The 10,884-nt window shown below is 58.8% G+C and overlaps 1 non-coding gene across 1 annotated transcript; it reads right to left on the reverse strand.

Moving 5' to 3' along the window:
• Nucleotides 1-3,005: 3,005 nt before the first annotated feature.
• LOC132387846 (small nucleolar RNA U85) lies at nucleotides 3,006-3,324 on the reverse strand. Its single transcript, XR_009510048.1, has one exon. It is a non-coding gene; the product is annotated as a small nucleolar RNA U85 (small nucleolar RNA).
• Nucleotides 3,325-10,884: the final 7,560 nt, after the last annotated feature.

Here is a 10,884-nt window from a genome sequence, read left to right on the forward strand (position 1 = left end):
GGGGGGGCCAAGCTCACTGTCCCCCAGGGCGGCCGGCAGCTCGCCCGCGTGTCTGGACACCACTGCAACGAGAAAGCTGAGCGGTGACTGAGCAAGTGCTCTGTGCCCCCACTGAGGATCGAGGGGGGAACCCAGTGGATGTAATGTATCGAGGGGAGATCTGTACTGTCCCCGTCTCTCAGAACGCTCTGTGCCCCCACTGAGGATCGAGGGGGTCACCCAGTGGATGTAATGTATCGAGGGGAGATCTGTACTGTCCCCGTCTTCTCAGAACGCTCTGTGCCCCCCACTGAGGATCGAGGGGGTCACCCCAGTGGATGTAATGTATCGAGGGGAGATCTGTACTGTCCCCATCTCTCAGAACGCTCTGTGCCCCACACTGAGGATCGGGGGGGGGAACCCAGTGGATGTAATGTATCGAGGGGAGATCTGTACTGTCCCCGTCTCTCAGAACGCTCTGTGCCCCCACTGAGGATCGAGGGGGGTCACCCAGTGGATGTAATGTATCGAGGGGAGATCTGTACTGTCCCCCGTCTCTCAGAACGCTCTGTGCCCCACACTGAGGATCGGGGGGGTCACCCAGTGGATGTAATGTATCGAGGGGGAGATCTGTACTGTCCCCGTCTCTCAGAACGCTCTGTGCCCACACTGAGGATCGAGGGGGGTCACCCAGTGGATGTAATGTATCGAGGGGAGATCTGTACTGTCCTGTCTCTCAGAACGCTCTGTGCCCCCACTGAGGATCGAGGGGGGGGGAACCCCAGTGGATGTATGTATCGAGGGGAGATCTGTACTGTCCCCGTCTCGCAGAACGCTCTGTGCCCCCACTGAGGATCGAGGGGGTCACCCAGTGGATGTAATGTATCGAGGGGAGATCTGTACTGTCCCCGTCTCTCAGGACGCTCTGTGCCCCCACTGAGGATCGGGGGGGGTCACCCAGTGGATGTAATGTATCGAGGGGAGATCTGTACTGTCCCCGTCTCTCAGAACGCTCTGTGCCCCCACTGAGGATCGGGGGGGTCACCCAGTGGATGTAATGTATCGAGGGGAGATCTGTACAGTCCCCGTCTTTTAGAACGCTCTGTGCCCACACTGAGGATCGAGGGGGTCACCCAGTGGATGTAATGTATCGAGGGGAGATCTGTACTGTCCCCGTCTCGCAGAACGCTCTGTGCCCCCACTGAGGATCGAGGGGGTCACCCAGTGGATGTAATGTATCGAGGGGAGATCTGTACTGTCCCCGTCTCTCAGAACGCTCTGTGCCCCCACTGAGGATCGGGGGGGTCACCCAGTGGATGTAATGTATCGAGGGGAGATCTGTACTGTCCCCGTCTCTCAGAACGCTCTGTGCCCACACTGAGGATCGAGGGGGTCACCCAGTGGATGTAATGTATCGAGGGGAGATCTGTACTGTCCCTGTCTCTCAGAACGCTCTGTGCCCCCACTGAGGATCGAGGGGGGTCACCCAGTGGATGTAATGTATCGAGGGGAGATCTGTACTGTCCTGTCTCTCAGAACGCTCTGTGCCCCCACTGAGGATCGAGGGGGGAACCCAGTGGATGTAATGTATCGAGGGGAGATCTGTACTGTCCTGTCTCTCAGAACGCTCTGTGCCCCCACTGAGGATCGGGGGGGTCACCCAGTGGATGTAATGTATCGAGGGGAGATCTGTACTGTCCTGTCTCTCAGAACGCTCTGTGCCCCCACTGAGGATCGAGGGGGAACCCAGTGGATGTAATGTATCGAGGGGAGATCTGTACTGTCCCCGTCTCTCAGAACGCTCTGTGCCCACACTGAGGATCGGGGGGGGGAACCCAGTGGATGTAATGTATCAAGGGGAGATCTGTACAGTCCCCGTCTTTTAGAACGGTCTGTGCCCCCACTGAGGATCGAGGGGGTCACCCAGTGGATGTAATGTATCGAGGGGAGATCTGTACTGTCCTGTCTCTCAGAACGCTCTGTGCCCCCACTGAGGATCGGGGGGGTCACCCAGTGGATGTAATGTATCGAGGGGAGATCTGTACTGTCCCCATCTCTCAGAACGCTCTGTGCCCCCACTGAGGATCGGGGGGGGTCACCCAGTGGATGTAATGTATCGAGGGGGAGATCTGTACTGTCCCCCGTCTCTCAGAACGCTCTGTGCCCCCACTGAGGATCGGGGGGGTCACCCAGTGGATGTAATGTATCGAGGGGAGATCTGTACTGTCCCCGTCTCTCAGAACGCTCTGTGCCCCCACTGAGGATCGAGGGGGTCACCCAGTGGATGTAATGTATCGAGGGGAGATCTGTACTGTCCTGTCTCTCAGAACGCTCTGTGCCCCCACTGAGGATCAAGGGGGTCACCCAGTGGATGTAATGTATCGAGGGGAGATCTGTACTGTCCTGTCTCTCAGAACGCTCTGTGCCCCCCACTGAGGATCGGGGGGGGTCACCCAGTGGATGAAATGTATCGAGGGGAGATCTGTACAGTCCCCGTCTCTCAGAACGCTCTGTGCCCACACTGAGGATCGAGGGGGGTCACCCAGTGGATGTAATGTATCGAGGGGGTGCCCAGTTGACCTAACATATTGAAGGAGCTCTGAAGTATGCTCGTCCCGTCTCCGCTCCCTGGAGCACTCGATGCAGGTTTCTCCCCACCCCTCCCCCCCTTACAAAGGTAGAGCGTCGTTGTAAAACCTTTCTTAAGCTTTAACGGCGCCAAGCGGAGAACCATTAACTTACACGGGAGGAAAGCGGAAGTCCTCTTTGCGATGCGAAAAGAAGCTACTGATGCAGCCCGTTTGTCAGAGCAGCGAACATTCGTAAAGTCGGGGAAAACCCGTACCCATAACGAGGGTCCAGAGGGGGTGCAGAGTTGATTTAGCAGATTGAGGGAATTCTGAACTGTCCCCTCCCGAGGAGCGCTCAGCACCCACAACGAAAGCCCAGCTGATGGGATACGGAGAGGGCTCCGTGACCCGCGGACAACCACCGCCTTCAACCAGCACCACCCTCTTTCCCCGCTCGGCCATCAGATTACCAAAGATGTGCGATCACCCACTCCGGCAGGTCGACTGGGGGGTTCCTGCCCGAACTCCGGCGAGCCTCCCGCCCCCCCCTCCCCCCCCCCCCCCCCCGTGTCCGCGCCCTGCTCCCGAGCGTTGCCGGGGTGACGGGCTCCTCCTCCCCGGTCGCTGGGCGCTGGATCTTGCTGTTGGTCCGGCCTTACAGCGAGCACGCAGGCCTTGGACGTGCCCACCAAGATTACGGACCCTCGGGGCTCGGGCAGCCTCCCCTCGACCTTGGCACCGCGAGGTCACACTCGCCTTTGTATCATCACGTGGCCTCACCTCCACCCCACCGTAACACCCCCCCCCCCACCCCCTGGACTGAAACCCTCACTAACCCTCCGCAACAGCTCCAGAAACGTACACACATCACCCTGAAAAACCACACAACAATGGGACGGCGAGAGGGGAGATTCTGTGTCTGACCCCGGGAGTGTGTGATGGGACGGTGTGCAGGGAGATTCACTCTGTGTCTGATCCCGGGAGTGTGTGATGGGAGATTCACTCTGTGTCTGACCCCGGGAGTGTGTGATGGGACGGTGTGCAGGGAGATTCACTCTGTGTCTGATCCCGGGAGTGTGTGATGGGAGATTCACTCTGTGTCTGACCCCGGGAGTGTGTGATGGGACGGTGTGGAGGGAGATTCACTGTGTGTCTGACCTCGGGAGTGTGTGATGGGACGGTGTGGAGGGAGATTCACTCTGTGTCTGACCCCAGGAGTGTGTGATGGGACTATGTGGAGGGAGATTCACTCTGTGTCTGACTCCGGGAGTGTGTGATGGGACGGTGTGGAGGGAGATTCACTCTGTGTCTGACCCCGGGAGTGTGTGATGGGATGGTGGGGAGGGTGATTCACTCTGTGCCTGACCCCGGGAGTGTGTGATGGGACGGTGTGGAGGGAGATTCACTCTGTCTGATCCCGAGAGTGTGTGATGGGACGGTGTAGAGAGAGATTCACTCTGTATCTGACCCCGGGAGTGTGTGATGGGACGGTGTGGAGGTAGATTCACTGTGTGTCTGACCCCGGGAGTGTGTGATGGGACGGTGTAGAGAGAGATTCACTCTGTATCTGACCCCGGGAGTGTGTGATGTGACGGTGCGGAGGGAGATTCACTCTGTGTCTGACCCCGGGAGTGTGTGATGGGACGGTGTAGAGAGAGATTCACTCTGTATCTGACCCCGGGAGTGTGTGATGGGACGGTGTGGAGGGAGATTCACTGTGTGTCTGACCCCGGGAGTGTGTGATGGGACGGTGTGGAGGGAGATTCACTGTGTGTCTGACCCCGGGAGTGTGTGATGGGACGGTGCGGAGGGAGATTCACTGTGTGTCTGACCCCGGGAGTGTGTGATGGGACGGTGCGGAGGGAGATTCACTCTGTGTCTGACCCTGGGAGTGTGTGATGGGACTGAGTGGGGGGAAGATTCACTCTGTGTCTGACCCCGGGAGTGTGTGATGGGACGGTGTGGCGGGAGATTCACTCTGTGTCTGACCCCGGGAGTGTGTGATGGGACGGTGCGGAGGGAGATTCACTCTGTGTCTGACCCCGTGAGTGTGTGATGGGACGGTGCGGAGGGAGATTCACTCTGTGTCTTACCCTGGGAGTGTGTGATGGGACTGAGTGGGGGGAAGATTCACTCTGTGTCTGACCCCGGGAGTGTGTGATGGGACGGTGTGGAGGGAGATTCACTCTGTGTCTGACCCCGGGAGTGTGTGATGGGACGGTGTGGCGGGAGATTCACTCTGTGTCTGACTCCGGGAGAGTGTGATGGGGCGGTGAGGAGGGAGATTCACTCTGTGTCTGACCCCGGGAGTGTGAGATGGGACGGTACGGAGGGAGATTCACTCTGTGTCTGACCCCGGGAGTGTGTGATGGGACGGTGTAGAGAGAGATTCACTCTGTGTCTGACCCCGGGAGTGTGTGATGGGACGGTGCGGAGGGAGATTCACTCTGTGTCTGACCCTGGGAGTGTGTGATGGGACTGAGTGGGGGGAAGATTCACTCTGTGTCTGACCCCGGGAGTGTGTGATGGGACGGTGTGGAGGGAGATTCACTCTGTGTCTGACCCCGGGACTGTGTGATGGGACGGTGCGGAGGGAGATTCACTCTATTTCTGACCCCGGGAGTGTGTGATGGGACGGTGTGGACGGAGATTCACTGTGTGTCTGACCCCGGGAGTGTGTGATGGGACGGTGCGGAGGGAGATTCACTCAGTGTCTGACCCCGGGAGTGTGTGATGGGATGGTGTAGAGGGAGATTCACTCTGTGTCTGACCCCGGGAGTGTGTGATGGGACTGTGTGGGGGGAGATTCACTCTGTGTCTGACCCCGGGAGTGTGTGATGGGACGGTGTGGACGGAGATTCACTCTGTGTCTGACCCCGGGAGTGTGTGATGGGACGGTGCGGAGGGAGATTCACTCTGTGTCTGACCCCGGGAGTGTGTGATGGGATGGTGTAGAGGGAGATTCACTCTGTGTCTGACCCCGGGAGTGTGTGATGGGACGGTGTGCAGGGAGATTCACTCTGTGTCTGATCCCGGGAGTGTGTGATGGGAGATTCACTCTGTGTCTGACCCCGGGAGTGTGTGATGGGACGGCGGGGAGGGAGATTCTCTCTGTTTATGACCTGGGAGTGTGTGATGGGACGGTGAGGATGGAGATTCACTGTGTGTCTGACCCCGGGAGTGTGTGATTGAACGGTGTGGAGGGAGATTCACTCTGTGTCTGACCCTGAGAGTGTGTGATGGGACGGTGCGGAGGGAGATTCACTCTGTGTCTGACCCCGGGAGTGTGTGATGGGACGGTGCGGAGGGAGATTCACTCTGTGTCTGACCCCGGGAGTGTGTGATGGGACAGTGCGGAGGGAGATTCACTCTGTGTCTGACCCCGGGAGTGTGTGATGTGACGGTGCGGAGGGAGATTCACTCTGTGTCTGACCCCGGGAGTGTGTGATGGGACTGTGTGCGGGGGAGATTCACTCTGTGTCTGACCGCGGGAGTGTGTGATGGGACGGTACGGAGGGAGATTCACTCTGTGTCTGACCCCGGGAGTGTGTGATGGGACGGTGTAGAGAGAGATTCACTCTGTATCTGACCCCGGGAGTGTGTGATGGGACAGTGAGGAGGGAGATTCACTCTGTGTCTGACCCCGGGAGTGTGAGATGGGACGGTACGGAGGGAGATTCACTCTGTATCTGACCCCGGGAGTGTGTGATGGGACGGTGTGGAGGGAGATTCACTGTGTGTCTGACCCCAGGAGTGTGTGATGGGACGGTGTGGAGGGAGATTCACTGTGTGTCTGACCCCGGGAGTGTGTGATGGGACGGTGCGGAGGGAGATTCACTCTGTGTCTGACCCCGGGAGTGTGTGATGGGACGGTGCGGAGGGAGATTCACTCTGTGTCTGACCCTGGGAGTGTGTGATGGGACTGAGTGGGGGGAAGATTCACTCTGTGTCTGACCCCGGGAGTGTGTGATGGGACGGTGTGGAGGGAGATTCACTGTGTGTCTGACCCCGGGAGTGTGTGATGGGACGGTGCGGAGGGAGATTCACTGTGTGTCTGACCCCGGGAGTGTGTGATGGGACGGTGTGGAGGGAGATTCACTCTGTGTCTGACCCCGGGAGTGTGTGATGGGACGGTGTGGCGGGAGATTCACTCTGTGTCTGACTCCGGGAGAGTGTGATGGGATGGTGAGGAGGGAGATTCACTCTGTGTCAGACCCCGGGAGTGTGAGATGGGACGGTACGGAGGGAGATTCACTCTGTGTCTGACCCCGGGAGTGTGTGATGGGACGGTGTGGAGGGAGAGTCACTCTGTGTCTGACCTCGGGAGTGTGTGATGGGACGGTGAGGAGGGAGATTCACTCTGTGTCTGACCCCGGGAGTGAGTGATGGGACGGTGTGGAGGGAGATTTACTCTGTGTCTGACCCCGGGAGTGTGTGATGGGACGGTGTGGAGGGAGATTCACTCTGTGTCTGACCCCGGGAGTGTGTGATGGGACGGTGTGGAGGGAGATTCACTCTGTGTCTCACCCCGGGAGTGTGTGATGGGACGGTGTGGAGGGAGATTTACTCTGTGTCTGACCCCGGGAGTGTGTGATGGGACGGTGAGGAGGGAGATTCACTCTGTGTCTGATCCCGGGAGTGTGTGATGGGACGGTGTGGAGGGAGATTCACTCTGTGTCTGACCCCGGGAGTGTGTGATGGGACGGTGTGGAGGGAGATTCACTGTGTGTCTGACCCCGGGAGTGTGTGATGGGACGGTGTGGAGGGAGATTCACTGTGTGTCTGACCCCGGGAGTGTGTGATGGGACGGTGCGGAGGGAGATTCACTGTGTGTCTGACCCCGGGAGTGTGTGATGGGACGGTGCGGAGGGAGATTCACTCTGTGTCTGACCCTGGGAGTGTGTGATGGGACTGAGTGGGGGGGAAGATTCACTCTGTGTCTGACCCCGGGAGTGTGTGATGGGACGGTGTGGCGGGAGATTCACTCTGTGTCTGACCCCGGGAGTGTGTGATGGGACGGTGCGGAGGGAGATTCACTCTGTGTCTGACCCCGTGAGTGTGTGATGGGACGGTGCGGAGGGAGATTCACTCTGTGTCTGACCCTGGGAGTGTGTGATGGGACTGAGTGGGGGGAAGATTCACTCTGTGTCTGACCCCGGGAGTGTGTGATGGGACGGTGTGGAGGGAGATTCACTCTGTGTCTGACCCCGGGAGTGTGTGATGGGACGGTGTGGCGGGAGATTCACTCTGTGTCTGACTCCGGGAGAGTGTGATGGGGCGGTGAGGAGGGAGATTCACTCTGTGTCTGACCCCGGGAGTGTGAGATGGGACGGTACGGAGGGAGATTCACTCTGTGTCTGACCCCGGGAGTGTGTGATGGGACGGTGTAGAGAGAGATTCACTCTGTGTCTGACCCCGGGAGTGTGTGATGGGACGGTGCGGAGGGAGATTCACTCTGTGTCTGACCCTGGGAGTGTGTGATGGGACTGAGTGGGGGGAAGATTCACTCTGTGTCTGACCCCGGGAGTGTGTGATGGGACGGTGTGGAGGGAGATTCACTCTGTGTCTGACCCCGGGACTGTGTGATGGGACGGTGCGGAGGGAGATTCACTCTATTTCTGACCCCGGGAGTGTGTGATGGGACGGTGTGGACGGAGATTCACTGTGTGTCTGACCCCGGGAGTGTGTGATGGGACGGTGCGGAGGGAGATTCACTCAGTGTCTGACCCCGGGAGTGTGTGATGGGATGGTGTAGAGGGAGATTCACTCTGTGTCTGACCCCGGGAGTGTGTGATGGGACTGTGTGGGGGGAGATTCACTCTGTGTCTGACCCCGGGAGTGTGTGATGGGACGGTGTGGACGGAGATTCACTCTGTGTCTGACCCCGGGAGTGTGTGATGGGACGGTGCGGAGGGAGATTCACTCTGTGTCTGACCCCGGGAGTGTGTGATGGGATGGTGTAGAGGGAGATTCACTCTGTGTCTGACCCCGGGAGTGTGTGATGGGACGGTGTGCAGGGAGATTCACTCTGTGTCTGATCCCGGGAGTGTGTGATGGGAGATTCACTCTGTGTCTGACCCCGGGAGTGTGTGATGGGACGGCGGGGAGGGAGATTCTCTCTGTTTATGACCTGGGAGTGTGTGATGGGACGGTGAGGATGGAGATTCACTGTGTGTCTGACCCCGGGAGTGTGTGATTGAACGGTGTGGAGGGAGATTCACTCTGTGTCTGACCCTGAGAGTGTGTGATGGGACGGTGCGGAGGGAGATTCACTCTGTGTCTGACCCCGGGAGTGTGTGATGGGACGGTGCGGAGGGAGATTCACTCTGTGTCTGACCCCGGGAGTGTGTGATGGGACAGTGCGGAGGGAGATTCACTCTGTGTCTGACCCCGGGAGTGTGTGATGTGACGGTGCGGAGGGAGATTCACTCTGTGTCTGACCCCGGGAGTGTGTGATGGGACTGTGTGCGGGGAGATTCACTCTGTGTCTGACCGCGGGAGTGTGTGATGGGACGGTACGGAGGGAGATTCACTCTGTGTCTGACCCCGGGAGTGTGTGATGGGACGGTGTAGAGAGAGATTCACTCTGTATCTGACCCCGGGAGTGTGTGATGGGACAGTGAGGAGGGAGATTCACTCTGTGTCTGACCCCGGGAGTGTGAGATGGGACGGTACGGAGGGAGATTCACTCTGTATCTGACCCCGGGAGTGTGTGATGGGACGGTGTGGAGGGAGATTCACTGTGTGTCTGACCCCAGGAGTGTGTGATGGGACGGTGTGGAGGGAGATTCACTGTGTGTCTGACCCCGGGAGTGTGTGATGGGACGGTGCGGAGGGAGATTCACTCTGTGTCTGACCCCGGGAGTGTGTGATGGGACGGTGCGGAGGGAGATTCACTCTGTGTCTGACCCTGGGAGTGTGTGATGGGACTGAGTGGGGGGAAGATTCACTCTGTGTCTGACCCCGGGAGTGTGTGATGGGACGGTGTGGAGGGAGATTCACTGTGTGTCTGACCCCGGGAGTGTGTGATGGGACGGTGCGGAGGGAGATTCACTGTGTGTCTGACCCCGGGAGTGTGTGATGGGACGGTGCGGAGGGAGATTCACTCTGTGTCTGACCCCGGGAGTGTGTGATGGGACGGTGTGGAGGGAGATTCACTCTGTGTCTGACCCCGGGAGTGTGTGATGGGACGGTGTGGCGGGAGATTCACTCTGTGTCTGACTCCGGGAGAGTGTGATGGGATGGTGAGGAGGGAGATTCACTCTGTGTCAGACCCCGGGAGTGTGAGATGGGACGGTACGGAGGGAGATTCACTCTGTGTCTGACCCCGGGAGTGTGTGATGGGACGGTGTGGAGGGAGAGTCACTCTGTGTCTGACCCTGGGAGTGTGTGATGGGACTGAGTGGGGGGAAGATTCACTCTGTGTCTGACCCCGGGAGTGTGTGATGGGACGGTGTGGACGGAGATTCACTGTGTGTCTGACCCCGGGAGTGTGTGATGGGACGGTGCGGAGGGAGATTCACTCAGTGTCTGACCCCGGGAGTGTGTGATGGGATGGTGTAGAGGGAGATTCACTCTGTGTCTGACCCCGGGAGTGTGTGATGGGACTGTGTGGGGGGAGATTCACTCTGTGTCTGACCCCGGGAGTGTGTGATGGGACGGTGTGGACGGAGATTCACTCTGTGTCTGACCCCGGGAGTGTGTGATGGGACGGTGCGGAGGGAGATTCACTCTGTGTCTGACCCCGGGAGTGTGTGATGGGATGGTGTAGAGGGAGATTCACTCTGTGTCTGACCCCGGGAGTGTGTGATGGGACGGTGTGCAGGGAGATTCACTCTGTGTCTGATCCCGGGAGTGTGTGATGGGAGATTCACTCTGTGTCTGACCCCGGGAGTGTGTGATGGGACGGCGGGGAGGGAGATTCTCTCTGTTTATGACCTGGGAGTGTGTGATGGGACGGTGAGGATGGAGATTCACTGTGTGTCTGACCCCGGGAGTGTGTGATTGAACGGTGTGGAGGGAGATTCACTCTGTGTCTGACCCTGAGAGTGTGTGATGGGACGGTGCGGAGGGAGATTCACTCTGTGTCTGACCCCGGGAGTGTGTGATGGGACGGTGCGGAGGGAGATTCACTCTGTGTCTGACCCCGGGAGTGTGTGATGGGACAGTGCGGAGGGAGATTCACTCTGTGTCTGACCCCGGGAGTGTGTGATGTGACGGTGCGGAGGGAGATTCACTCTGTGTCTGACCCCGGGAGTGTGTGATGGGACTGTGTGCGGGGAGATTCACTCTGTGTCTGACCGCGGGAGTGTGTGATGGGACGGTACGGAGGGAG

This window comes from Hypanus sabinus, unplaced genomic scaffold (assembly GCF_030144855.1).
Source record: "Hypanus sabinus isolate sHypSab1 unplaced genomic scaffold, sHypSab1.hap1 scaffold_2275, whole genome shotgun sequence".
In the NCBI taxonomy this organism is placed as follows: Eukaryota; Metazoa; Chordata; class Chondrichthyes; order Myliobatiformes; family Dasyatidae; genus Hypanus; species Hypanus sabinus.